Raw genomic sequence first — 24,981 nt, forward strand, 5'->3', positions numbered from 1 at the left:
AACACACTTTTTACTTGCTTTATTCATCCAAATAGCAAACTCATCACCACTCAACTTCACCAACTCTGCTATGTCCCGTGCAGTATCTTGTTGTCAGTCTAATCTAGATCATGTGTAATTGAATGGAATAGATCCCTTTTGGACAAAGTGGAGTCAGATGCTGCAGTGACCACAGGTGTGAGAGGATCTACAATTGGCATCTGGTGTTATCTCTCTGCTTCCACTCCAAATAAAGTTACCTGTTGTTACCTGAACGTCAAATACTAAGAATGGGCGGCCTATGAAAGAATTAGTACTTTCATTAAGTATACTAAACCGGCTAATTGGGAATAGACAAACTGTAAAAAGCCCTCTGAGAAAGCCCCTCTCTAACCTTTGTTAGTAAGCTTTTCTGTAGCCTGCCTGTTGATGTATTTTCGGTTTGAACAGTGCACAACATGAAGAAACGGAACACTGGCGGCTTGTCACAATGCCCCCCGATGACATCACAATAGCGCTGCTGCCTAGAAAACAAGCTGCGCAGAAGAAGTTGTTCTTTGGGTGGGAGGGTGGGCTAGTGGAAGGAGGGGGCAATCTCTTTTTTTCCCGGGTGGTAGGGGGATGACAGGAGAAGGGAAGCGGGTGGTGAGAAAGGTACAGAGGGCAGGGTTTGGGGGCTGGGAAGGAAAGGGAAAAGATTAGGGTTTGGGGATGATGAAAGGGCTTTCTACGGGTAAGGATGGCAAAGGGTGGCAGTGACGGAAAGTCAGGCAACCTGTCCTGTCCGTCTTTTTGTATCGTGAATTGGAAAGACTGCAAGGGGGAGGGGAGTTGCTTGCGCCCTAAAGGAGGAGTTATTCAGATTCATTGCAGTGGGCGGCGGCTGCAAAACGCACCATTCTTCTTGTTTTTGCTCTGCAAAGCAGCCTTTTCAAGGGTTGGCTTGGGTGACAAAATGTCTTGTGTAGGCGTGGGTTTGTCTCCCTCTCGCTCTCTCTCCCTAAGATGTGTCCGGCATAGGCCAGGGTGCCACTCGAGGCCCAAACCAATTCTGGTTATCGCTTCTCGGCCTTTTGGCTAAGATCAAGTGTAGTATCTGTTCTTATCAGTTTAATATCTGATACGTCCCCTATCTGGGGACCATATATTAAATGGATTTTTAGAACAGGGAGATGGAAAAAGAGCTTGCTCTGTCCACTCCACGCATTGACCTGGTATTGCAGTACCTCCAGGAACGGTGCACCCCTTCTTAACCCAGTTTCCAAAAGCAGAACTCGATTCACCTGATTCATATTAGCCCGATTAGCGAATTGAAATGAATTTTTATCTAACACACTTTTTACTTGCTTTATTCATCCAAATAGCAAACTCATCACCACTCAACTTCACCAACTCTGCTATGTCCCGTGCAGTATCTTGTTGTCAGTCTAATCTAGATCATGTGTAATTGAATGGAATAGATCCCTTTTGGACAAAGTGGAGTCAGATGCTGCAGTGACCACAGGTGTGAGAGGATCTACAATTGGCATCTGGTGTTATCTCTCTGCTTCCACTCCAAATAAAGTTACCTGTTGTTACCTGAACGTCAAATACTAAGAATGGGCGGCCTATGAAAGAATTAGTACTTTCATTAAGTATACTAAACCGGCTAATTGGGAATAGACAAACTGTAAAAAGCCCTCTGAGAAAGCCCCTCTCTAACCTTTGTTAGTAAGCTTTTCTGTAGCCTGCCTGTTGATGTATTTTCGGTTTGAACAGTGCACAACATGAAGAGACGGAACACTGGCGGCTTGTCACAATGCCCCCCGATGACATCACAATAGCGCTGCTGCCTAGAAAACAAGCTGCGCAGAAGAAGTTGTTCTTTGGGTGGGAGGGTGGGCTAGTGGAAGGAGGGGGCAATCTCTTTTTTTCCCGGGTGGTAGGGGGATGACAGGAGAAGGGAAGCGGGTGGTGAGAAAGGTACAGAGGGCAGGGTTTGGGGGCTGGGAAGGAAAGGGAAAAGATTAGGGTTTGGGGATGATGAAAGGGCTTTCTACGGGTAAGGATGGCAAAGGGTGGCAGTGACGGAAAGTCAGGCAACCTGTCCTGTCCGTCTTTTTGTATCGTGAATTGGAAAGACTGCAAGGGGGAGGGGAGTTGCTTGCGCCCTAAAGGAGGAGTTATTCAGATTCATTGCAGTGGGCGGCGGCTGCAAAACGCACCATTCTTCTTGTTTTTGCTCTGCAAAGCAGCCTTTTCAAGGGTTGGCTTGGGTGACAAAATGTCTTGTGTAGGCGTGGGTTTGTCTCCCTCTCGCTCTCTCTCCCTAAGATGTGTCCGGCATAGGCCAGGGTGCCACTCGAGGCCCAAACCAATTCTGGTTATGGCTTCTCGGCCTTTTGGCTAAGATCAAGTGTAGTATCTGTTCTTATCAGTTTAATATCTGATACGTCCCCTATCTGGGGACCATATATTAAATGGATTTTTAGAACAGGGAGATGGAAAAAGAGCTTGCTCTGTCCACTCCACGCATTGACCTGGTATTGCAGTACCTCCAGGAACGGTGCACCCCTTCTTAACCCAGTTTCCAAAAGCAGAACTCGATTCACCTGATTCATATTAGCCCGATTAGCGAATTGAAATGAATTTTTATCTAACACACTTTTTACTTGCTTTATTCATCCAAATAGCAAACTCATCACCACTCAACTTCACCAACTCTGCTATGTCCCGTGCAGTATCTTGTTGTCAGTCTAATCTAGATCATGTGTAATTGAATGGAATAGATCCCTTTTGGACAAAGTGGAGTCAGATGCTGCAGTGACCACAGGTGTGAGAGGATCTACAATTGGCATCTGGTGTTATCTCTCTGCTTCCACTCCAAATAAAGTTACCTGTTGTTACCTGAACGTCAAATACTAAGAATGGGCGGCCTATGAAAGAATTAGTACTTTCATTAAGTATACTAAACCGGCTAATTGGGAATAGACAAACTGTAAAAAGCCCTCTGAGAAAGCCCCTCTCTAACCTTTGTTAGTAAGCTTTTCTGTAGCCTGCCTGTTGATGTATTTTCGGTTTGAACAGTGCACAACATGAAGAGACGGAACACTGGCGGCTTGTCACAATGCCCCCCGATGACATCACAATAGCGCTGCTGCCTAGAAAACAAGCTGCGCAGAAGAAGTTGTTCTTTGGGTGGGAGGGTGGGCTAGTGGAAGGAGGGGGCAATCTCTTTTTTTCCCGGGTGGTAGGGGGATGACAGGAGAAGGGAAGCGGGTGGTGAGAAAGGTACAGAGGGCAGGGTTTGGGGGCTGGGAAGGAAAGGGAAAAGATTAGGGTTTGGGGATGATGAAAGGGCTTTCTACGGGTAAGGATGGCAAAGGGTGGCAGTGACGGAAAGTCAGGCAACCTGTCCTGTCCGTCTTTTTGTATCGTGAATTGGAAAGACTGCAAGGGGGAGGGGAGTTGCTTGCGCCCTAAAGGAGGAGTTATTCAGATTCATTGCAGTGGGCGGCGGCTGCAAAACGCACCATTCTTCTTGTTTTTGCTCTGCAAAGCAGCCTTTTCAAGGGTTGGCTTGGGTGACAAAATGTCTTGTGTAGGCGTGGGTTTGTCTCCCTCTCGCTCTCTCTCCCTAAGATGTGTCCGGCATAGGCCAGGGGTGCCACTCGAGGCCCAAACCAATTCTGGTTATGGCTTCTCGGCCTTTTGGCTAAGATCAAGTGTAGTATCTGTTCTTATCAGTTTAATATCTGATACGTCCCCCTATCTGGGGACCATATATTAAATGGATTTTTAGAACAGGGAGATGGAAAAAGAGCTTGCTCTGTCCACTCCACGCATTGACCTGGTATTGCAGTACCTCCAGGAACGGTGCACCCCTTCTTAACCCAGTTTCCAAAAGCAGAACTCGATTCACCTGATTCATATTAGCCCGATTAGCGAATTGAAATGAATTTTTATCTAACACACTTTTTACTTGCTTTATTCATCCAAATAGCAAACTCATCACCACTCAACTTCACCAACTCTGCTATGTCCCGTGCAGTATCTTGTTGTCAGTCTAATCTAGATCATGTGTAATTGAATGGAATAGATCCCTTTTGGACAAAGTGGAGTCAGATGCTGCAGTGACCACAGGTGTGAGAGGATCTACAATTGGCATCTGGTGTTATCTCTCTGCTTCCACTCCAAATAAAGTTACCTGTTGTTACCTGAACGTCAAATACTAAGAATGGGCGGCCTATGAAAGAATTAGTACTTTCATTAAGTATACTAAACCGGCATTGGGAATAGACAAACTGTAAAAAGCCCTCTGAGAAAGCCCCTCTCTAACCTTTGTTAGTAAGCTTTTCTGTAGCCTGCCTGTTGATGTATTTTCGGTTTGAACAGTGCACAACATGAAGAGACGGAACACTGGCGGCTTGTCACAATGCCCCCCGATGACATCACAATAGCGCTGCTGCCTAGAAAACAAGCTGCGCAGAAGAAGTTGTTCTTTGGGTGGGAGGGTGGGCTAGTGGAAGGAGGGGGCAATCTCTTTTTTTCCCGGGTGGTAGGGGGATGACAGGAGAAGGGAAGCGGGTGGTGAGAAAGGTACAGAGGGCAGGGTTTGGGGGCTGGGAAGGAAAGGGAAAAGATTAGGGTTTGGGGATGATGAAAGGGCTTTCTACGGGTAAGGATGGCAAAGGGTGGCAGTGACGGAAAGTCAGGCAACCTGTCCTGTCCGTCTTTTTGTATCGTGAATTGGAAAGACTGCAAGGGGGAGGGGAGTTGCTTGCGCCCTAAAGGAGGAGTTATTCAGATTCATTGCAGTGGGCGGCGGCTGCAAAACGCACCATTCTTCTTGTTTTTGCTCTGCAAAGCAGCCTTTTCAAGGGTTGGCTTGGGTGACAAAATCTCTTGTGTAGGCGTGGGTTTGTCTCCCTCTCGCTCTCTCTCCCTAAGATGTGTCCGGCATAGGCCAGGGTGCCACTCGAGGCCCAAACCAATTCTGGTTATCGCTTCTCGGCCTTTTGGCTAAGATCAAGTGTAGTATCTGTTCTTATCAGTTTAATATCTGATACGTCCCCTATCTGGGGACCATATATTAAATGGATTTTTAGAACAGGGAGATGGAAAAAGAGCTTGCTCTGTCCACTCCACGCATTGACCTGGTATTGCAGTACCTCCAGGAACGGTGCACCCCTTCTTAACCCAGTTTCCAAAAGCAGAACTCGATTCACCTGATTCATATTAGCCCGATTAGCGAATTGAAATGAATTTTTATCTAACACACTTTTTACTTGCTTTATTCATCCAAATAGCAAACTCATCACCACTCAACTTCACCAACTCTGCTATGTCCCGTGCAGTATCTTGTTGTCAGTCTAATCTAGATCATGTGTAATTGAATGGAATAGATCCCTTTTGGACAAAGTGGAGTCAGATGCTGCAGTGACCACAGGTGTGAGAGGATCTACAATTGGCATCTGGTGTTATCTCTCTGCTTCCACTCCAAATAAAGTTACCTGTTGTTACCTGAACGTCAAATACTAAGAATGGGCGGCCTATGAAAGAATTAGTACTTTCATTAAGTATACTAAACCGGCTAATTGGGAATAGACAAACTGTAAAAAGCCCTCTGAGAAAGCCCCTCTCTAACCTTTGTTAGTAAGCTTTTCTGTAGCCTGCCTGTTGATGTATTTTCGGTTTGAACAGTGCACAACATGAAGAGACGGAACACTGGCGGCTTGTCACAATGCCCCCCGATGACATCACAATAGCGCTGCTGCCTAGAAAACAAGCTGCGCAGAAGAAGTTGTTCTTTGGGTGGGAGGGTGGGCTAGTGGAAGGAGGGGGCAATCTCTTTTTTTCCCGGGTGGTAGGGGGATGACAGGAGAAGGGAAGCGGGTGGTGAGAAAGGTACAGAGGGCAGGGTTTGGGGGCTGGGAAGGAAAGGGAAAAGATTAGGGTTTGGGGATGATGAAAGGGCTTTCTACGGGTAAGGATGGCAAAGGGTGGCAGTGACGGAAAGTCAGGCAACCTGTCCTGTCCGTCTTTTTGTATCGTGAATTGGAAAGACTGCAAGGGGGAGGGGAGTTGCTTGCGCCCTAAAGGAGGAGTTATTCAGATTCATTGCAGTGGGCGGCGGCTGCAAAACGCACCATTCTTCTTGTTTTTGCTCTGCAAAGCAGCCTTTTCAAGGGTTGGCTTGGGTGACAAAATGTCTTGTGTAGGCGTGGGTTTGTCTCCCTCTCGCTCTCTCTCCCTAAGATGTGTCCGGCATAGGCCAGGGTGCCACTCGAGGCCCAAACCAATTCTGGTTATGGCTTCTCGGCCTTTTGGCTAAGATCAAGTGTAGTATCTGTTCTTATCAGTTTAATATCTGATACGTCCCCTATCTGGGGACCATATATTAAATGGATTTTTAGAACAGGGAGATGGAAAAAGAGCTTGCTCTGTCCACTCCACGCATTGACCTGGTATTGCAGTACCTCCAGGAACGGTGCACCCCTTCTTAACCCAGTTTCCAAAAGCAGAACTCGATTCACCTGATTCATATTAGCCCGATTAGCGAATTGAAATGAATTTTTATCTAACACACTTTTTACTTGCTTTATTCATCCAAATAGCAAACTCATCACCACTCAACTTCACCAACTCTGCTATGTCCCGTGCAGTATCTTGTTGTCAGTCTAATCTAGATCATGTGTAATTGAATGGAATAGATCCCTTTTGGACAAAGTGGAGTCAGATGCTGCAGTGACCACAGGTGTGAGAGGATCTACAATTGGCATCTGGTGTTATCTCTCTGCTTCCACTCCAAATAAAGTTACCTGTTGTTACCTGAACGTCAAATACTAAGAATGGGCGGCCTATGAAAGAATTAGTACTTTCATTAAGTATACTAAACCGGCTAATTGGGAATAGACAAACTGTAAAAAGCCCTCTGAGAAAGCCCCTCTCTAACCTTTGTTAGTAAGCTTTTCTGTAGCCTGCCTGTTGATGTATTTTCGGTTTGAACAGTGCACAACATGAAGAGACGGAACACTGGCGGCTTGTCACAATGCCCCCCGATGACATCACAATAGCGCTGCTGCCTAGAAAACAAGCTGCGCAGAAGAAGTTGTTCTTTGGGTGGGAGGGTGGGCTAGTGGAAGGAGGGGGCAATCTCTTTTTTTCCCGGGTGGTAGGGGGATGACAGGAGAAGGGAAGCGGGTGGTGAGAAAGGTACAGAGGGCAGGGTTTGGGGGCTGGGAAGGAAAGGGAAAAGATTAGGGTTTGGGGATGATGAAAGGGCTTTCTACGGGTAAGGATGGCAAAGGGTGGCAGTGACGGAAAGTCAGGCAACCTGTCCTGTCCGTCTTTTTGTATCGTGAATTGGAAAGACTGCAAGGGGGAGGGGAGTTGCTTGCGCCCTAAAGGAGGAGTTATTCAGATTCATTGCAGTGGGCGGCGGCTGCAAAACGCACCATTCTTCTTGTTTTTGCTCTGCAAAGCAGCCTTTTCAAGGGTTGGCTTGGGTGACAAAATGTCTTGTGTAGGCGTGGGTTTGTCTCCCTCTCGCTCTCTCTCCCTAAGATGTGTCCGGCATAGGCCAGGGTGCCACTCGAGGCCCAAACCAATTCTGGTTATCGCTTCTCGGCCTTTTGGCTAAGATCAAGTGTAGTATCTGTTCTTATCAGTTTAATATCTGATACGTCCCCTATCTGGGGACCATATATTAAATGGATTTTTAGAACAGGGAGATGGAAAAAGAGCTTGCTCTGTCCACTCCACGCATTGACCTGGTATTGCAGTACCTCCAGGAACGGTGCACCCCTTCTTAACCCAGTTTCCAAAAGCAGAACTCGATTCACCTGATTCATATTAGCCCGATTAGCGAATTGAAATGAATTTTTATCTAACACACTTTTTACTTGCTTTATTCATCCAAATAGCAAACTCATCACCACTCAACTTCACCAACTCTGCTATGTCCCGTGCAGTATCTTGTTGTCAGTCTAATCTAGATCATGTGTAATTGAATGGAATAGATCCCTTTTGGACAAAGTGGAGTCAGATGCTGCAGTGACCACAGGTGTGAGAGGATCTACAATTGGCATCTGGTGTTATCTCTCTGCTTCCACTCCAAATAAAGTTACCTGTTGTTACCTGAACGTCAAATACTAAGAATGGGCGGCCTATGAAAGAATTAGTACTTTCATTAAGTATACTAAACCGGCTAATTGGGAATAGACAAACTGTAAAAAGCCCTCTGAGAAAGCCCCTCTCTAACCTTTGTTAGTAAGCTTTTCTGTAGCCTGCCTGTTGATGTATTTTCGGTTTGAACAGTGCACAACATGAAGAGACGGAACACTGGCGGCTTGTCACAATGCCCCCCGATGACATCACAATAGCGCTGCTGCCTAGAAAACAAGCTGCGCAGAAGAAGTTGTTCTTTGGGTGGGAGGGTGGGCTAGTGGAAGGAGGGGGCAATCTCTTTTTTTCCCGGGTGGTAGGGGGATGACAGGAGAAGGGAAGCGGGTGGTGAGAAAGGTACAGAGGGCAGGGTTTGGGGGCTGGGAAGGAAAGGGAAAAGATTAGGGTTTGGGGATGATGAAAGGGCTTTCTACGGGTAAGGATGGCAAAGGGTGGCAGTGACGGAAAGTCAGGCAACCTGTCCTGTCCGTCTTTTTGTATCGTGAATTGGAAAGACTGCAAGGGGGAGGGGAGTTGCTTGCGCCCTAAAGGAGGAGTTATTCAGATTCATTGCAGTGGGCGGCGGCTGCAAAACGCACCATTCTTCTTGTTTTTGCTCTGCAAAGCAGCCTTTTCAAGGGTTGGCTTGGGTGACAAAATGTCTTGTGTAGGCGTGGGTTTGTCTCCCTCTCGCTCTCTCTCCCTAAGATGTGTCCGGCATAGGCCAGGGTGCCACTCGAGGCCCAAACCAATTCTGGTTATGGCTTCTCGGCCTTTTGGCTAAGATCAAGTGTAGTATCTGTTCTTATCAGTTTAATATCTGATACGTCCCCTATCTGGGGACCATATATTAAATGGATTTTTAGAACAGGGAGATGGAAAAAGAGCTTGCTCTGTCCACTCCACGCATTGACCTGGTATTGCAGTACCTCCAGGAACGGTGCACCCCTTCTTAACCCAGTTTCCAAAAGCAGAACTCGATTCACCTGATTCATATTAGCCCGATTAGCGAATTGAAATGAATTTTTATCTAACACACTTTTTACTTGCTTTATTCATCCAAATAGCAAACTCATCACCACTCAACTTCACCAACTCTGCTATGTCCCGTGCAGTATCTTGTTGTCAGTCTAATCTAGATCATGTGTAATTGAATGGAATAGATCCCTTTTGGACAAAGTGGAGTCAGATGCTGCAGTGACCACAGGTGTGAGAGGATCTACAATTGGCATCTGGTGTTATCTCTCTGCTTCCACTCCAAATAAAGTTACCTGTTGTTACCTGAACGTCAAATACTAAGAATGGGCGGCCTATGAAAGAATTAGTACTTTCATTAAGTATACTAAACCGGCTAATTGGGAATAGACAAACTGTAAAAAGCCCTCTGAGAAAGCCCCTCTCTAACCTTTGTTAGTAAGCTTTTCTGTAGCCTGCCTGTTGATGTATTTTCGGTTTGAACAGTGCACAACATGAAGAGACGGAACACTGGCGGCTTGTCACAATGCCCCCCGATGACATCACAATAGCGCTGCTGCCTAGAAAACAAGCTGCGCAGAAGAAGTTGTTCTTTGGGTGGGAGGGTGGGCTAGTGGAAGGAGGGGGCAATCTCTTTTTTTCCCGGGTGGTAGGGGGATGACAGGAGAAGGGAAGCGGGTGGTGAGAAAGGTACAGAGGGCAGGGTTTGGGGGCTGGGAAGGAAAGGGAAAAGATTAGGGTTTGGGGATGATGAAAGGGCTTTCTACGGGTAAGGATGGCAAAGGGTGGCAGTGACGGAAAGTCAGGCAACCTGTCCTGTCCGTCTTTTTGTATCGTGAATTGGAAAGACTGCAAGGGGGAGGGGAGTTGCTTGCGCCCTAAAGGAGGAGTTATTCAGATTCATTGCAGTGGGCGGCGGCTGCAAAACGCACCATTCTTCTTGTTTTTGCTCTGCAAAGCAGCCTTTTCAAGGGTTGGCTTGGGTGACAAAATGTCTTGTGTAGGCGTGGGTTTGTCTCCCTCTCGCTCTCTCTCCCTAAGATGTGTCCGGCATAGGCCAGGGTGCCACTCGAGGCCCAAACCAATTCTGGTTATCGCTTCTCGGCCTTTTGGCTAAGATCAAGTGTAGTATCTGTTCTTATCAGTTTAATATCTGATACGTCCCCTATCTGGGGACCATATATTAAATGGATTTTTAGAACAGGGAGATGGAAAAAGAGCTTGCTCTGTCCACTCCACGCATTGACCTGGTATTGCAGTACCTCCAGGAACGGTGCACCCCTTCTTAACCCAGTTTCCAAAAGCAGAACTCGATTCACCTGATTCATATTAGCCCGATTAGCGAATTGAAATGAATTTTTATCTAACACACTTTTTACTTGCTTTATTCATCCAAATAGCAAACTCATCACCACTCAACTTCACCAACTCTGCTATGTCCCGTGCAGTATCTTGTTGTCAGTCTAATCTAGATCATGTGTAATTGAATGGAATAGATCCCTTTTGGACAAAGTGGAGTCAGATGCTGCAGTGACCACAGGTGTGAGAGGATCTACAATTGGCATCTGGTGTTATCTCTCTGCTTCCACTCCAAATAAAGTTACCTGTTGTTACCTGAACGTCAAATACTAAGAATGGGCGGCCTATGAAAGAATTAGTACTTTCATTAAGTATACTAAACCGGCTAATTGGGAATAGACAAACTGTAAAAAGCCCTCTGAGAAAGCCCCTCTCTAACCTTTGTTAGTAAGCTTTTCTGTAGCCTGCCTGTTGATGTATTTTCGGTTTGAACAGTGCACAACATGAAGAGACGGAACACTGGCGGCTTGTCACAATGCCCCCCGATGACATCACAATAGCGCTGCTGCCTAGAAAACAAGCTGCGCAGAAGAAGTTGTTCTTTGGGTGGGAGGGTGGGCTAGTGGAAGGAGGGGGCAATCTCTTTTTTTCCCGGGTGGTAGGGGGATGACAGGAGAAGGGAAGCGGGTGGTGAGAAAGGTACAGAGGGCAGGGTTTGGGGGCTGGGAAGGAAAGGGAAAAGATTAGGGTTTGGGGATGATGAAAGGGCTTTCTACGGGTAAGGATGGCAAAGGGTGGCAGTGACGGAAAGTCAGGCAACCTGTCCTGTCCGTCTTTTTGTATCGTGAATTGGAAAGACTGCAAGGGGGAGGGGAGTTGCTTGCGCCCTAAAGGAGGAGTTATTCAGATTCATTGCAGTGGGCGGCGGCTGCAAAACGCACCATTCTTCTTGTTTTTGCTCTGCAAAGCAGCCTTTTCAAGGGTTGGCTTGGGTGACAAAATGTCTTGTGTAGGCGTGGGTTTGTCTCCCTCTCGCTCTCTCTCCCTAAGATGTGTCCGGCATAGGCCAGGGTGCCACTCGAGGCCCAAACCAATTCTGGTTATCGCTTCTCGGCCTTTTGGCTAAGATCAAGTGTAGTATCTGTTCTTATCAGTTTAATATCTGATACGTCCCCTATCTGGGGACCATATATTAAATGGATTTTTAGAACAGGGAGATGGAAAAAGAGCTTGCTCTGTCCACTCCACGCATTGACCTGGTATTGCAGTACCTCCAGGAACGGTGCACCCCTTCTTAACCCAGTTTCCAAAAGCAGAACTCGATTCACCTGATTCATATTAGCCCGATTAGCGAATTGAAATGAATTTTTATCTAACACACTTTTTACTTGCTTTATTCATCCAAATAGCAAACTCATCACCACTCAACTTCACCAACTCTGCTATGTCCCGTGCAGTATCTTGTTGTCAGTCTAATCTAGATCATGTGTAATTGAATGGAATAGATCCCTTTTGGACAAAGTGGAGTCAGATGCTGCAGTGACCACAGGTGTGAGAGGATCTACAATTGGCATCTGGTGTTATCTCTCTGCTTCCACTCCAAATAAAGTTACCTGTTGTTACCTGAACGTCAAATACTAAGAATGGGCGGCCTATGAAAGAATTAGTACTTTCATTAAGTATACTAAACCGGCTAATTGGGAATAGACAAACTGTAAAAAGCCCTCTGAGAAAGCCCCTCTCTAACCTTTGTTAGTAAGCTTTTCTGTAGCCTGCCTGTTGATGTATTTTCGGTTTGAACAGTGCACAACATGAAGAGACGGAACACTGGCGGCTTGTCACAATGCCCCCCGATGACATCACAATAGCGCTGCTGCCTAGAAAACAAGCTGCGCAGAAGAAGTTGTTCTTTGGGTGGGAGGGTGGGCTAGTGGAAGGAGGGGGCAATCTCTTTTTTTCCCGGGTGGTAGGGGGATGACAGGAGAAGGGAAGCGGGTGGTGAGAAAGGTACAGAGGGCAGGGTTTGGGGGCTGGGAAGGAAAGGGAAAAGATTAGGGTTTGGGGATGATGAAAGGGCTTTCTACGGGTAAGGATGGCAAAGGCTGGCAGTGACGGAAAGTCAGGCAACCTGTCCTGTCCGTCTTTTTGTATCGTGAATTGGAAAGACTGCAAGGGGGAGGGGAGTTGCTTGCGCCCTAAAGGAGGAGTTATTCAGATTCATTGCAGTGGGCGGCGGCTGCAAAACGCACCATTCTTCTTGTTTTTGCTCTGCAAAGCATCCTTTTCAAGGGTTGGCTTGGGTGACAAAATGTCTTGTGTAGGCGTGGGTTTGTCTCCCTCTCGCTCTCTCTCCCTAAGATGTGTCCGGCATAGGCCAGGGTGCCACTCGAGGCCCAAACCAATTCTGGTTATGGCTTCTCGGCCTTTTGGCTAAGATCAAGTGTAGTATCTGTTCTTATCAGTTTAATATCTGATACGTCCCCTATCTGGGGACCATATATTAAATGGATTTTTAGAACAGGGAGATGGAAAAAGAGCTTGCTCTGTCCACTCCACGCATTGACCTGGTATTGCAGTACCTCCAGGAACGGTGCACCCCTTCTTAACCCAGTTTCCAAAAGCAGAACTCGATTCACCTGATTCATATTAGCCCGATTAGCGAATTGAAATGAATTTTTATCTAACACACTTTTTACTTGCTTTATTCATCCAAATAGCAAACTCATCACCACTCAACTTCACCAACTCTGCTATGTCCCGTGCAGTATCTTGTTGTCAGTCTAATCTAGATCATGTGTAATTGAATGGAATAGATCCCTTTTGGACAAAGTGGAGTCAGATGCTGCAGTGACCACAGGTGTGAGAGGATCTACAATTGGCATCTGGTGTTATCTCTCTGCTTCCACTCCAAATAAAGTTACCTGTTGTTACCTGAACGTCAAATACTAAGAATGGGCGGCCTATGAAAGAATTAGTACTTTCATTAAGTATACTAAACCGGCTAATTGGGAATAGACAAACTGTAAAAAGCCCTCTGAGAAAGCCCCTCTCTAACCTTTGTTAGTAAGCTTTTCTGTAGCCTGCCTGTTGATGTATTTTCGGTTTGAACAGTGCACAACATGAAGAGACGGAACACTGGCGGCTTGTCACAATGCCCCCCGATGACATCACAATAGCGCTGCTGCCTAGAAAACAAGCTGCGCAGAAGAAGTTGTTCTTTGGGTGGGAGGGTGGGCTAGTGGAAGGAGGGGGCAATCTCTTTTTTTCCGGGTGGTAGGGGGATGACAGGAGAAGGGAAGCGGGTGGTGAGAAAGGTACAGAGGGCAGGGTTTGGGGGCTGGGAAGGAAAGGGAAAAGATTAGGGTTTGGGGATGATGAAAGGGCTTTCTACGGGTAAGGATGGCAAAGGGTGGCAGTGACGGAAAGTCAGGCAACCTGTCCTGTCCGTCTTTTTGTATCGTGAATTGGAAAGACTGCAAGGGGGAGGGGAGTTGCTTGCGCCCTAAAGGAGGAGTTATTCAGATTCATTGCAGTGGGCGGCGGCTGCAAAACGCACCATTCTTCTTGTTTTTGCTCTGCAAAGCAGCCTTTTCAAGGGTTGGCTTGGGTGACAAAATGTCTTGTGTAGGCGTGGGTTTGTCTCCCTCTCGCTCTCTCTCCCTAAGATGTGTCCGGCATAGGCCAGGGTGCCACTCGAGGCCCAAACCAATTCTGGTTATCGCTTCTCGCCCTCTTGGCTAAGATCAAGTGTAGTATCTGTTCTTATCAGTTTAATATCTGATACGTCCCCTATCTGGGGACCATATATTAAATGGATTTTTAGAACAGGGAGATGGAAAAAGAGCTTGCTCTGTCCACTCCACGCATTGACCTGGTATTGCAGTACCTCCAGGAACGGTGCACCCCTTCTTAACCCAGTTTCCAAAAGCAGAACTCGATTCACCTGATTCATATTAGCCCGATTAGCGAATTGAAATGAATTTTTATCTAACACACTTTTTACTTGCTTTATTCATCCAAATAGCAAACTCATCACCACTCAACTTCACCAACTCTGCTATGTCCCGTGCAGTATCTTGTTGTCAGTCTAATCTAGATCATGTGTAATTGAATGGAATAGATCCCTTTTGGACAAAGTGGAGTCAGATGCTGCAGTGACCACAGGTGTGAGAGGATCTACAATTGGCATCTGGTGTTATCTCTCTGCTTCCACTCCAAATAAAGTTACCTGTTGTTACCTGAACGTCAAATACTAAGAATGGGCGGCCTATGAAAGAATTAGTACTTTCATTAAGTATACTAAACCGGCTAATTGGGAATAGACAAACTGTAAAAAGCCCTCTGAGAAAGCCCCTCTCTAACCTTTGTTAGTAAGCTTTTCTGTAGCCTGCCTGTTGATGTATTTTCGGTTTGAACAGTGCACAACATGAAGAGACGGAACACTGGCGGCTTGTCACAATGCCCCCCGATGACATCACAATAGCGCTGCTGCCTAGAAAACAAGCTGCGCAGAAGAAGTTGTTCTTTGGGTGGGAGGGTGGGCTAGTGGAAGGAGGGGGCAATCTCTTTTTTTCCCGGGTGGTAGGGGGATGACAGGAGAAGGGAAGCGGGTGGTGAGAAAGGTACAGAGGGCAGGGTTTGGGGGCTGGGAAGGAAAGGGAAAAGATTAGGGTTTGGGGATGATGAAAGGGCTTTCTACGGGTAAGGATGGCAAAGGGTGGCAGTGACGGAAAGTCAGGCAACCTGTCCTGTCCGTCTTTTTGTATCGTGAATTGGAAAGACTGCAAGGGGGAGGGGAGTTGCTTGCGCCCTAAAGGAGGAGTTATTCAGATTCATTGCAGTGGGCGGCGGCTGCAAAACGCACCATTCTTCTTGTTTTTGCTCTGCAAAGCAGCCTTTTCAAGGGTTGGCTTGGGTGACAAAATGTCTTGTGTAGGCGTGGGTTTGTCTCCCTCTCGCTCTCTCTCCCTAAGATGTGTCCGGCATAGGCCAGGGTGCCACTCGAGGCCCAAACCAATTCTGGTTATCGCTTCTCGGCCTTTTGGCTAAGATCAAGTGTAGTATCTGTTCTTATCAGTTTAATATCTGATACGTCCCCTATCTGGGGACCATATATTAAATGGATTTTTAGAACAGGGAGATGGAAAAAGAGCTTGCTCTGTCCACTCCACGCATTGACCTGGTATTGCAGTACCTCCAGGAACGGTGCACCCCTTCTTAACCCAGTTTCCAAAAGCAGAACTCGATTCACCTGATTCATATTAGCCCGATTAGCGAATTGAAATGAATTTTTATCTAACACACTTTTTACTTGCTTTATTCATCCAAATAGCAAACTCATCACCACTCAACTTCACCAACTCTGCTATGTCCCGTGCAGTATCTTGTTGTCAGTCTAATCTAGATCATGTGTAATTGAATGGAATAGATCCCTTTTGGACAAAGTGGAGTCAGATGCTGCAGTGACCACAGGTGTGAGAGGATCTACAATTGGCATCTGGTGTTATCTCTCTGCTTCCACTCCAAATAAAGTTACCTGTTGTTACCTGAACGTCAAATACTAAGAATGGGCGGCCTATGAAAGAATTAGTACTTTCATTAAGTATACTAAACCGGCTAATTGGGAATAGACAAACTGTAAAAAGCCCTCTGAGAAAGCCCCTCTCTAACCTTTGTTAGTAAGCTTTTCTGTAGCCTGCCTGTTGATGTATTTTCGGTTTGAACAGTGCACAACATGAAGAGACGGAACACTGGCGGCTTGTCACAATGCCCCCCGATGACATCACAATAGCGCTGCTGCCTAGAAAACAAGCTGCGCAGAAGAAGTTGTTCTTTGGGTGGGAGGGTGGGCTAGTGGAAGGAGGGGGCAATCTCTTTTTTTCCCGGGTGGTAGGGGGATGACAGGAGAAGGGAAGCGGGTGGTGAGAAAGGTACAGAGGGCAGGGTTTGGGGGCTGGGAAGGAAAGGGAAAAGATTAGGGTTTGGGGATGATGAAAGGGCTTTCTACGGGTAAGGATGGCAAAGGGTGGCAGTGACGGAAAGTCAGGCAACCTGTCCTGTCCGTCTTTTTGTATCGTGAATTGGAAAGACTGCAAGGGGGAGGGGAGTTGCTTGCGCCCTAAAGGAGGAGTTATTCAGATTCATTGCAGTGGGCGGCGGCTGCAAAACGCACCATTCTTCTTGTTTTTGCTCTGCAAAGCAGCCTTTTCAAGGGTTGGCTTGGGTGACAAAATGTCTTGTGTAGGCGTGGGTTTGTCTCCCTCTCGCTCTCTCTCCCTAAGATGTGTCCGGCATAGGCCAGGGTGCCACTCGAGGCCCAAACCAATTCTGGTTATCGCTTCTCGGCCTTTTGGCTAAGATCAAGTGTAGTATCTGTTCTTATCAGTTTAATATCTGATACGTCCCCTATCTGGGGACCATATATTAAATGGATTTTTAGAACAGGGAGATGGAAAAAGAGCTTGCTCTGTCCACTCCACGCATTGACCTGGTATTGCAGTACCTCCAGGAACGGTGCACCCCTTCTTAACCCAGTTTCCAAAAGCAGAACTCGATTCACCTGATTCATATTAGCCCGATTAGCGAATTGAAATGAATTTTTATCTAACACACTTTTTACTTGCTTTATTCATCCAAATAGCAAACTCATCACCACTCAACTTCACCAACTCTGCTATGTCCCGTGCAGTATCTTGTTGTCAGTCTAATCTAGATCATGTGTAATTGAATGGAATAGATCCCTTTTGGACAAAGTGGAGTCAGATGCTGCAGTGACCACAGGTGTGAGAGGATCTACAATTGGCATCTGGTGTTATCTCTCTGCTTCCACTCCAAATAAAGTTACCTGTTGTTACCTGAACGTCAAATACTAAGAATGGGCGGCCTATGAAAGAATTAGTACTTTCATTAAGTATACTAAACCGGCTAATTGGGAATAGACAAACTGTAAAAAGCCCTCTGAGAAAGCCCCTCTCTAACCTTTGTTAGTAAGCTTTTCTGTAGCCTGCCTGTTGATGTATTTTCGGTTTGAACAGTGCACAACATGAAGAGACGGAACACTGGCGGCTTGTCACAATGCCCCCCGATGACATCACAATAGCGCTGCTGCCTAGAAAACAAGCTGCGCAGAAGAAGTTGTTCTTTGGGTGGGAGGGTGGGCTAGTGGAAGGAGGGGGCAATCTCTTTTTTTCCCGGGTGGTAGGGGGATGACAGGAGAAGGGAAGCGGGTGGTGAGAAAGGTACAGAGGGCAGGGTTTGGGGGCTGGGAAGGAAAGGGAAAAGATTAGGGTTTGGGGATGATGAAAGGGCTTTCTACGGGTAAGGATGGCAAAGGGTGGCAGTGACGGAAAGTCAGGCAACCTGTCCTGTCCGTCTTTTTGTATCGTGAATTGGAAAGACTGCAAGGGGGAGGGGAGTTGCTTGCGCCCTAAAGGAGGAGTTATTCAGATTCATTGCAGTGGGCGGCGGCTGCAAAACGCACCATTCTTCTTGTTTTTGCTCTGCAAAGCAGCCTTTTCAAGGGTTGGCTTGGGTGACAAAATGTCTTGTGTAGGCGTGGGTTTGTCTCCCTCTCGCTCTCTCTCCCTAAGATGTGTCCGGCATAGGCCAGGGTGCCACTCGAGGCCCAAACCAATTCTGGTTATCGCTTCTCGGCCTTTTGGCTAAGATCAAGTGTAGTATCTGTTCTTATCAGTTTAATATCTGATACGTCCCCTATCTGGGGACCATATATTAAATGGATTTTTAGAACAGGGAGATGGAAAAAGAGCTTGCTCTGTCCACTCCACGCATTGACCTGGTATTGCAGTACCTCCAGGAACGGTGCACCCCTTCTTAACCCAGTTTCCAAAAGCAGAACTCGATTCACCTGATTCATATTAGCCCGATTAGCGAATTGAAATGAATTTTTATCTAACACACTTTTTACTTGCTTTATTCATCCAAATAGCAAACTCATCACCACTCAACTTCACCAACTCTGCTATGTCCCGTGCAGTATCTTGTTGTCAGTCTAATCTAGATCATGTGTAATTGAATGGAATAGATCCCTTTTGGACAAAGTGGAGTCAGATGCTGCAGTGACCACAGGTGTGAGAGGATCTACAATTGGCATCTGGTGTTATCTCTCTGCTTCCACTCCAAATAAAGTTACCTGTTGTTACCTGAACGTCAAATACTAAGAATGGGCGGCCTATGAAAGAATTAGTACTTTCATTAAGTATACTAAACCGGCTAATTGGGAATAGACAAACTGTAAAAAGCCCTCTGAGAAAGCCCCTCTCTAACCTTTGTTAGTAAGCTTTTCTGTAGCCTGCCTGTTGATGTATTTTCGGTTTGAACAGTGCACAACATGAAGAGACGGAACACTGGCGGCTTGTCACAATGCCCCCCGATGACATCACAATAGCGCTGCTGCCTAGAAAACAAGCTGCGCAGAAGAAGTTGTTCTTTGGGTGGGAGGGTGGGCTAGTGGAAGGAGGGGGCAATCTCTTTTTTTCCCGGGTGGTAGGGGGATGACAGGAGAAGGGAAGCGGGTGGTGAGAAAGGTACAGAGGGCAGGGTTTGGGGGCTGGGAAGGAAAGGGAAAAGATTAGGGTTTGGGGATGATGAAAGGGCTTTCTACGGGTAAGGATGGCAAAGGGTGGCAGTGACGGAAAGTCAGGCAACCTGTCCTGTCCGTCTTTTTGTATCGTGAATTGGAAAGACTGCAAGGGGGAGGGGAGTTGCTTGCGCCCTAAAGGAGGAGTTATTCAGATTCATTGCAGTGGGCGGCGGCTGCAAAACGCACCATTCTTCTTGTTTTTGCTCTGCAAAGCAGCCTTTTCAAGGGTTGGCTTGGGTGACAAAATGTCTTGTGTAGGCGTGGGTTTGTCTCCCTCTCGCTCTCTCTCCCTAAGATGTGTCCGGCATAGGCCAGGGTGCCACTCGAGGCCCAAACCAATTCTGGTTATCGCTTCTCGGCCTTTTGGCTAAGATCAAGTGTAGTATCTGTTCTTATCAGTTTAATATCTGATACGTCCCCTATCTGGGGACCATATATTAAATGGATTTTTAGAACAGGGAGATGGAAAAAGAGCTTGCTCTGTCCACTCCACGCATTGACCTGGTATTGCAGTACCTCCAGGAACGGTGCACCCCTTCTTAACCCAGTTTCCAAAAGCAGAACTCGATTCACCTGATTCATATTAGCCCGATTAGCGAATTGAAATGAATTTTTATCTAACACACTTTTTACTTGCTTTATTCATCCAAATAGCAAACTCATCACCACTCAACTTCACCAACTCTGCTATGTCCCGTGCAGTATCTTGTTGTCAGTCTAATCTAGATCATGTGTAATTGAATGGAATAGATCCCTTTTGGACAAAGTGGAGTCAGATGCTGCAGTGACCACAGGTGTGAGAGGATCTACAATTGGCATCTGGTGTTATCTCTCTGCTTCCACTCCAAATAAAGTTACCTGTTGTTACCTGAACGTCAAATACTAAGAATGGGCGGCCTATGAAAGAATTAGTACTTTCATTAAGTATACTAAACCGGCTAATTGGGAATAGACAAACTGTAAAAAGCCCTCTGAGAAAGCCCCTCTCTAACCTTTGTTAGTAAGCTTTTCTGTAGCCTGCCTGTTGATGTATTTTCGGTTTGAACAGTGCACAACATGAAGAGACGGAACACTGGCGGCTTGTCACAATGCCCCCCGATGACATCACAATAGCGCTGCTGCCTAGAAAACAAGCTGCGCAGAAGAAGTTGTTCTTTGGGTGGGAGGGTGGGCTAGTGGAAGGAGGGGGCAATCTCTTTTTTTCCCGGGTGGTAGGGGGATGACAGGAGAAGGGAAGCGGGTGGTGAGAAAGGTACAGAGGGCAGGGTTTGGGGGCTGGGAAGGAAAGGGAAAAGATTAGGGTTTGGGGATGATGAAAGGGCTTTCTACGGGTAAGGATGGCAAAGGGTGGCAGTGACGGAAAGTCAGGCAACCTGTCCTGTCCGTCTTTTTGTATCGTGAATTGGAAAGACTGCAAGGGGGAGGGGAGTTGCTTGCGCCCTAAAGGAGGAGTTATTCAGATTCATTGCAGTGGGCGGCGGCTGCAAAACGCACCATTCTTCTTGTTTTTGCTCTGCAAAGCAGCCTTTTCAAGGGTTGGCTTGGGTGACAAAATGTCTTGTGTAGGCGTGGGTTTGTCTCCCTCTCGCTCTCTCTCCCTAAGATGTGTCCGGCATAGGCCAGGGTGCCACTCGAGGCCCAAACCAATTCTGGTTATCGCTTCTCGGCCTTTTGGCTAAGATCAAGTGTAGTATCTGTTCTTATCAGTTTAATATCTGATACGTCCCCTATCTGGGGACCATATATTAAATGGATTTTTAGAACAGGGAGATGGAAAAAGAGCTTGCTCTGTCCACTCCACGCATTGACCTGGTATTGCAGTACCTCCAGGAACGGTGCACCCCTTCTTAACCCAGTTTCCAAAAGCAGAACTCGATTCACCTGATTCATATTAGCCCGATTAGCGAATTGAAATGAATTTTTATCTAACACACTTTTTACTTGCTTTATTCATCCAAATAGCAAACTCATCACCACTCAACTTCACCAACTCTGCTATGTCCCGTGCAGTATCTTGTTGTCAGTCTAATCTAGATCATGTGTAATTGAATGGAATAGATCCCTTTTGGACAAAGTGGAGTCAGATGCTGCAGTGACCACAGGTGTGAGAGGATCTACAATTGGCATCTGGTGTTATCTCTCTGCTTCCACTCCAAATAAAGTTACCTGTTGTTACCTGAACGTCAAATACTAAGAATGGGCGGCCTATGAAAGAATTAGTACTTTCATTAAGTATACTAAACCGGCTAATTGGGAATAGACAAACTGTAAAAAGCCCTCTGAGAAAGCCCCTCTCTAACCTTTGTTAGTAAGCTTTTCTGTAGCCTGCCTGTTGATGTATTTTCGGTTTGAACAGTGCACAACATGAAGAGACGGAACACTGGCGGCTTGTCACAATGCCCCCCGATGACATCACAATAGCGCTGCTGCCTAGAAAACAAGCTGCGCAGAAGAAGTTGTTCTTTGGGTGGGAGGGTGGGCTAGTGGAAGGAGGGGGCAATCTCTTTTTTTCCCGGGTGGTAGGGGGATGACAGGAGAAGGGAAGCGGGTGGTGAGAAAGGTACAGAGGGCAGGGTTTGGGGGCTGGGAAGGAAAGGGAAAAGATTAGGGTTTGGGGATGATGAAAGGGCTTTCTACGGGTAAGGATGGCAAAGGGTGGCAGTGACGGAAAGTCAGGCAACCTGTCCTGTCCGTCTTTTTGTATCGTGAATTGGAAAGACTGCAAGGGGGAGGGGAGTTGCTTGCGCCCTAAAGGAGGAGTTATTCAGATTCATTGCAGTGGGCGGCGGCTGCAAAACGCACCATTCTTCTTGTTTTTGCTCTGCAAAGCAGCCTTTTCAAGGGTTGGCTTGGGTGACAAAATGTCTTGTGTAGGCGTGGGTTTGTCTCCCTCTCGCTCTCTCTCCCTAAGATGTGTCCGGCATAGGCCAGGGTGCCACTCGAGGCCCAAACCAATTCTGGTTATCGCTTCTCGGCCTTTTGGCTAAGATCAAGTGTAGTATCTGTTCTTATCAGTTTAATATCTGATACGTCCCCTATCTGGGGACCATATATTAAATGGATTTTTAGAACAGGGAGATGGAAAAAGAGCTTGCTCTGTCCACTCCACGCATTGACCTGGTATTGCAGTACCTCCAGGAACGGTGCACCCCTTCTTAACCCAGTTTCCAAAAGCAGAACTCGATTCACCTGATTCATATTAGCCCGATTAGCGAATTGAAATGAATTTTTATCTAACACACTTTTTACTTGCTTTATTCATCCAAATAGCAAACTCATCACCACTCAACTTCACCAACTCTGCTATGTCCCGTGCAGTATCTTGTTGTCAGTCTAATCTAGATCATGTGTAATTGAATGGAATAGATCCCTTTTGGACAAAGTGGAGTCAGATGCTGCAGTGACCACAGGTGTGAGAGGATCTACAATTGGCATCTGGTGTTATCTCTCTGCTTCCACTCCAAATAAAGTTACCTGTTGTTACCTGAACGTCAAATACTAAGAATGGGCGGCCTATGAAAGAATTAGTACTTTCATTAAGTATACTAAACCGGCTAATTGGGAATAGACAAACTGTAAAAAGCCCTCTGAGAAAGCCCCTCTCTAACCTTTGTTAGTAAGCTTTTCTGTAGCCTGCCTGTTGATGTATTTTCGGTTTGAACAGTGCACAACATGAAGAGACGGAACACTGGCGGCTTGTCACAATGCCCCCCGATGACATCACAATAGCGCTGCTGCCTAGAAAACAAGCTGCGCAGAAGAAGTTGTTCTTTGGGTGGGAGGGTGGGCTAGTGGAAGGAGGGGGCAATCTCTTTTTTTCCCGGGTGGTAGGGGGATGACAGGAGAAGGGAAGCGGGTGGTGAGAAAGGTACAGAGGGCAGGGTTTGGGGGCTGGGAAGGAAAGGGAAAAGATTAGGGTTTGGGGATGATGAAAGGGCTTTCTACGGGTAAGGATGGCAAAGGGTGGCAGTGACGGAAAGTCAGGCAACCTGTCCTGTCCGTCTTTTTGTATCGTGAATTGGAAAGACTGCAAGGGGGAGGGGAGTTGCTTGCGCCCTAAAGGAGGAGTTATTCAGATTCATTGCAGTGGGCGGCGGCTGCAAAACGCACCATTCTTCTTGTTTTTGCTCTGCAAAGCAGCCTTTTCAAGGGTTGGCTTGGGTGACAAAATGTCTTGTGTAGGCGTGGGTTTGTCTCCCTCTCGCTCTCTCTCCCTAAGATGTGTCCGGCATAGGCCAGGGTGCCACTCGAGGCCCAAACCAATTCTGGTTATCGCTTCTCGGCCTTTTGGCTAAGATCAAGTGTAGTATCTGTTCTTATCAGTTTAATATCTGATACGTCCCCTATCTGGGGACCATATATTAAATGGATTTTTAGAACAGGGAGATGGAAAAAGAGCTTGCTCTGTCCACTCCACGCATTGACCTGGTATTGCAGTACCTCCAGGAACGGTGCACCCCTTCTTAACCCAGTTTCCAAAAGCAGAACTCGATTCACCTGATTCATATTAGCCCGATTAGCGAATTGAAATGAATTTTTATCTAACACACTTTTTACTTGCTTTATTCATCCAAATAGCAAACTCATCACCACTCAACTTCACCAACTCTGCTATGTCCCGTGCAGTATCTTGTTGTCAGTCTAATCTAGATCATGTGTAATTGAATGGAATAGATCCCTTTTGGACAAAGTGGAGTCAGATGCTGCAGTGACCACAGGTGTGAGAGGATCTACAATTGGCATCTGGTGTTATCTCTCTGCTTCCACTCCAAATAAAGTTACCTGTTGTTACCTGAACGTCAAATACTAAGAATGGGCGGCCTATGAAAGAATTAGTACTTTCATTAAGTATACTAAACCGGCTAATTGGGAATAGACAAACTGTAAAAAGCCCTCTGAGAAAGCCCCTCTCTAACCTTTGTTAGTAAGCTTTTCTGTAGCCTGCCTGTTGATGTATTTTCGGTTTGAACAGTGCACAACATGAAGAGACGGAACACTGGCGGCTTGTCACAATGCCCCCCGATGACATCACAATAGCGCTGCTGCCTAGAAAACAAGCTGCGCAGAAGAAGTTGTTCTTTGGGTGGGAGGGTGGGCTAGTGGAAGGAGGGGGCAATCTCTTTTTTTCCCGGGTGGTAGGGGGATGACAGGAGAAGGGAAGCGGGTGGTGAGAAAGGTACAGAGGGCAGGGTTTGGGGGCTGGGAAGGAAAGGGAAAAGATTAGGGTTTGGGGATGATGAAAGGGCTTTCTACGGGTAAGGATGGCAAAGGGTGGCAGTGACGGAAAGTCAGGCAACCTGTCCTGTCCGTCTTTTTGTATCGTGAATTGGAAAGACTGCAAGGGGGAGGGGAGTTGCTTGCGCCCTAAAGGAGGAGTTATTCAGATTCATTGCAGTGGGCGGCGGCTGCAAAACGCACCATTCTTCTTGTTTTTGCTCTGCAAAGCAGCCTTTTCAAGGGTTGGCTTGGGTGACAAAATGTCTTGTGTAGGCGTGGGTTTGTCTCCCTCTCGCTCTCTCTCCCTAAGATGTGTCCGGCATAGGCCAGGGTGCCACTCGAGGCCCAAACCAATTCTGGTTATCGCTTCTCGGCCTTTTGGCTAAGATCAAGTGTAGTATCTGTTCTTATCAGTTTAATATCTGATACGTCCCCTATCTGGGGACCATATATTAAATGGATTTTTAGAACAGGGAGATGGAAAAAGAGCTTGCTCTGTCCACTCCACGCATTGACCTGGTATTGCAGTACCTCCAGGAACGGTGCACCCCTTCTTAACCCAGTTTCCAAAAGCAGAACTCGATTCACCTGATTCATATTAGCCCGATTAGCGAATTGAAATGAATTTTTATCTAACACACTTTTTACTTGCTTTATTCATCCAAATAGCAAACTCATCACCACTCAACTTCACCAACTCTGCTATGTCCCGTGCAGTATCTTGTTGTCAGTCTAATCTAGATCATGTGTAATTGAATGGAATA

General features: G+C 46.7%; 19 non-coding genes across 19 annotated transcripts; all 19 read left to right on the forward strand.

Annotated features, from left to right (window-relative positions):
* The first annotated feature begins 1,036 nt into the window (after positions 1-1,036).
* Positions 1,037-1,227, forward strand: LOC142276723 (U2 spliceosomal RNA). Its single transcript, XR_012740135.1, has one exon. It is a non-coding gene; the product is annotated as a U2 spliceosomal RNA (small nuclear RNA).
* A 1,117-nt stretch (positions 1,228-2,344) lies between these two features.
* Positions 2,345-2,535, forward strand: LOC142276742 (U2 spliceosomal RNA). Its single transcript, XR_012740152.1, has one exon. It is a non-coding gene; the product is annotated as a U2 spliceosomal RNA (small nuclear RNA).
* Positions 2,536-3,653: 1,118 nt separating this feature from the next.
* On the forward strand, positions 3,654-3,845 carry LOC142276746 (U2 spliceosomal RNA). Its single transcript, XR_012740156.1, has one exon. It is a non-coding gene; the product is annotated as a U2 spliceosomal RNA (small nuclear RNA).
* Positions 3,846-4,960: 1,115 nt separating this feature from the next.
* LOC142276724 (U2 spliceosomal RNA) lies at positions 4,961-5,151 on the forward strand. The gene has a single exon (XR_012740136.1). It is a non-coding gene; the product is annotated as a U2 spliceosomal RNA (small nuclear RNA).
* Positions 5,152-6,268: 1,117 nt separating this feature from the next.
* Positions 6,269-6,459, forward strand: LOC142276743 (U2 spliceosomal RNA). The gene has a single exon (XR_012740153.1). It is a non-coding gene; the product is annotated as a U2 spliceosomal RNA (small nuclear RNA).
* Positions 6,460-7,576: 1,117 nt separating this feature from the next.
* Positions 7,577-7,767, forward strand: LOC142276727 (U2 spliceosomal RNA). The gene has a single exon (XR_012740138.1). It is a non-coding gene; the product is annotated as a U2 spliceosomal RNA (small nuclear RNA).
* Positions 7,768-8,884: 1,117 nt separating this feature from the next.
* LOC142276744 (U2 spliceosomal RNA) lies at positions 8,885-9,075 on the forward strand. Its single transcript, XR_012740154.1, has one exon. It is a non-coding gene; the product is annotated as a U2 spliceosomal RNA (small nuclear RNA).
* Positions 9,076-10,192: 1,117 nt separating this feature from the next.
* On the forward strand, positions 10,193-10,383 carry LOC142276728 (U2 spliceosomal RNA). Its single transcript, XR_012740139.1, has one exon. It is a non-coding gene; the product is annotated as a U2 spliceosomal RNA (small nuclear RNA).
* A 1,117-nt stretch (positions 10,384-11,500) lies between these two features.
* LOC142276729 (U2 spliceosomal RNA) lies at positions 11,501-11,691 on the forward strand. Its single transcript, XR_012740140.1, has one exon. It is a non-coding gene; the product is annotated as a U2 spliceosomal RNA (small nuclear RNA).
* Positions 11,692-12,808: 1,117 nt separating this feature from the next.
* On the forward strand, positions 12,809-12,999 carry LOC142276745 (U2 spliceosomal RNA). The gene has a single exon (XR_012740155.1). It is a non-coding gene; the product is annotated as a U2 spliceosomal RNA (small nuclear RNA).
* Positions 13,000-14,115: 1,116 nt separating this feature from the next.
* On the forward strand, positions 14,116-14,306 carry LOC142276748 (U2 spliceosomal RNA). The gene has a single exon (XR_012740157.1). It is a non-coding gene; the product is annotated as a U2 spliceosomal RNA (small nuclear RNA).
* A 1,117-nt stretch (positions 14,307-15,423) lies between these two features.
* On the forward strand, positions 15,424-15,614 carry LOC142276730 (U2 spliceosomal RNA). Its single transcript, XR_012740141.1, has one exon. It is a non-coding gene; the product is annotated as a U2 spliceosomal RNA (small nuclear RNA).
* Positions 15,615-16,731: 1,117 nt separating this feature from the next.
* On the forward strand, positions 16,732-16,922 carry LOC142276731 (U2 spliceosomal RNA). Its single transcript, XR_012740142.1, has one exon. It is a non-coding gene; the product is annotated as a U2 spliceosomal RNA (small nuclear RNA).
* A 1,117-nt stretch (positions 16,923-18,039) lies between these two features.
* On the forward strand, positions 18,040-18,230 carry LOC142276732 (U2 spliceosomal RNA). The gene has a single exon (XR_012740143.1). It is a non-coding gene; the product is annotated as a U2 spliceosomal RNA (small nuclear RNA).
* Positions 18,231-19,347: 1,117 nt separating this feature from the next.
* Positions 19,348-19,538, forward strand: LOC142276733 (U2 spliceosomal RNA). Its single transcript, XR_012740144.1, has one exon. It is a non-coding gene; the product is annotated as a U2 spliceosomal RNA (small nuclear RNA).
* A 1,117-nt stretch (positions 19,539-20,655) lies between these two features.
* LOC142276734 (U2 spliceosomal RNA) lies at positions 20,656-20,846 on the forward strand. Its single transcript, XR_012740145.1, has one exon. It is a non-coding gene; the product is annotated as a U2 spliceosomal RNA (small nuclear RNA).
* Positions 20,847-21,963: 1,117 nt separating this feature from the next.
* LOC142276735 (U2 spliceosomal RNA) lies at positions 21,964-22,154 on the forward strand. The gene has a single exon (XR_012740146.1). It is a non-coding gene; the product is annotated as a U2 spliceosomal RNA (small nuclear RNA).
* A 1,117-nt stretch (positions 22,155-23,271) lies between these two features.
* On the forward strand, positions 23,272-23,462 carry LOC142276737 (U2 spliceosomal RNA). The gene has a single exon (XR_012740147.1). It is a non-coding gene; the product is annotated as a U2 spliceosomal RNA (small nuclear RNA).
* A 1,117-nt stretch (positions 23,463-24,579) lies between these two features.
* LOC142276739 (U2 spliceosomal RNA) lies at positions 24,580-24,770 on the forward strand. The gene has a single exon (XR_012740149.1). It is a non-coding gene; the product is annotated as a U2 spliceosomal RNA (small nuclear RNA).
* The last annotated feature ends 211 nt before the right edge of the window (positions 24,771-24,981 follow it).

Source organism: Anomaloglossus baeobatrachus, unplaced genomic scaffold (assembly GCF_048569485.1).
Source record: "Anomaloglossus baeobatrachus isolate aAnoBae1 unplaced genomic scaffold, aAnoBae1.hap1 Scaffold_4025, whole genome shotgun sequence".
In the NCBI taxonomy this organism is placed as follows: domain Eukaryota; kingdom Metazoa; phylum Chordata; class Amphibia; order Anura; family Aromobatidae; genus Anomaloglossus; species Anomaloglossus baeobatrachus.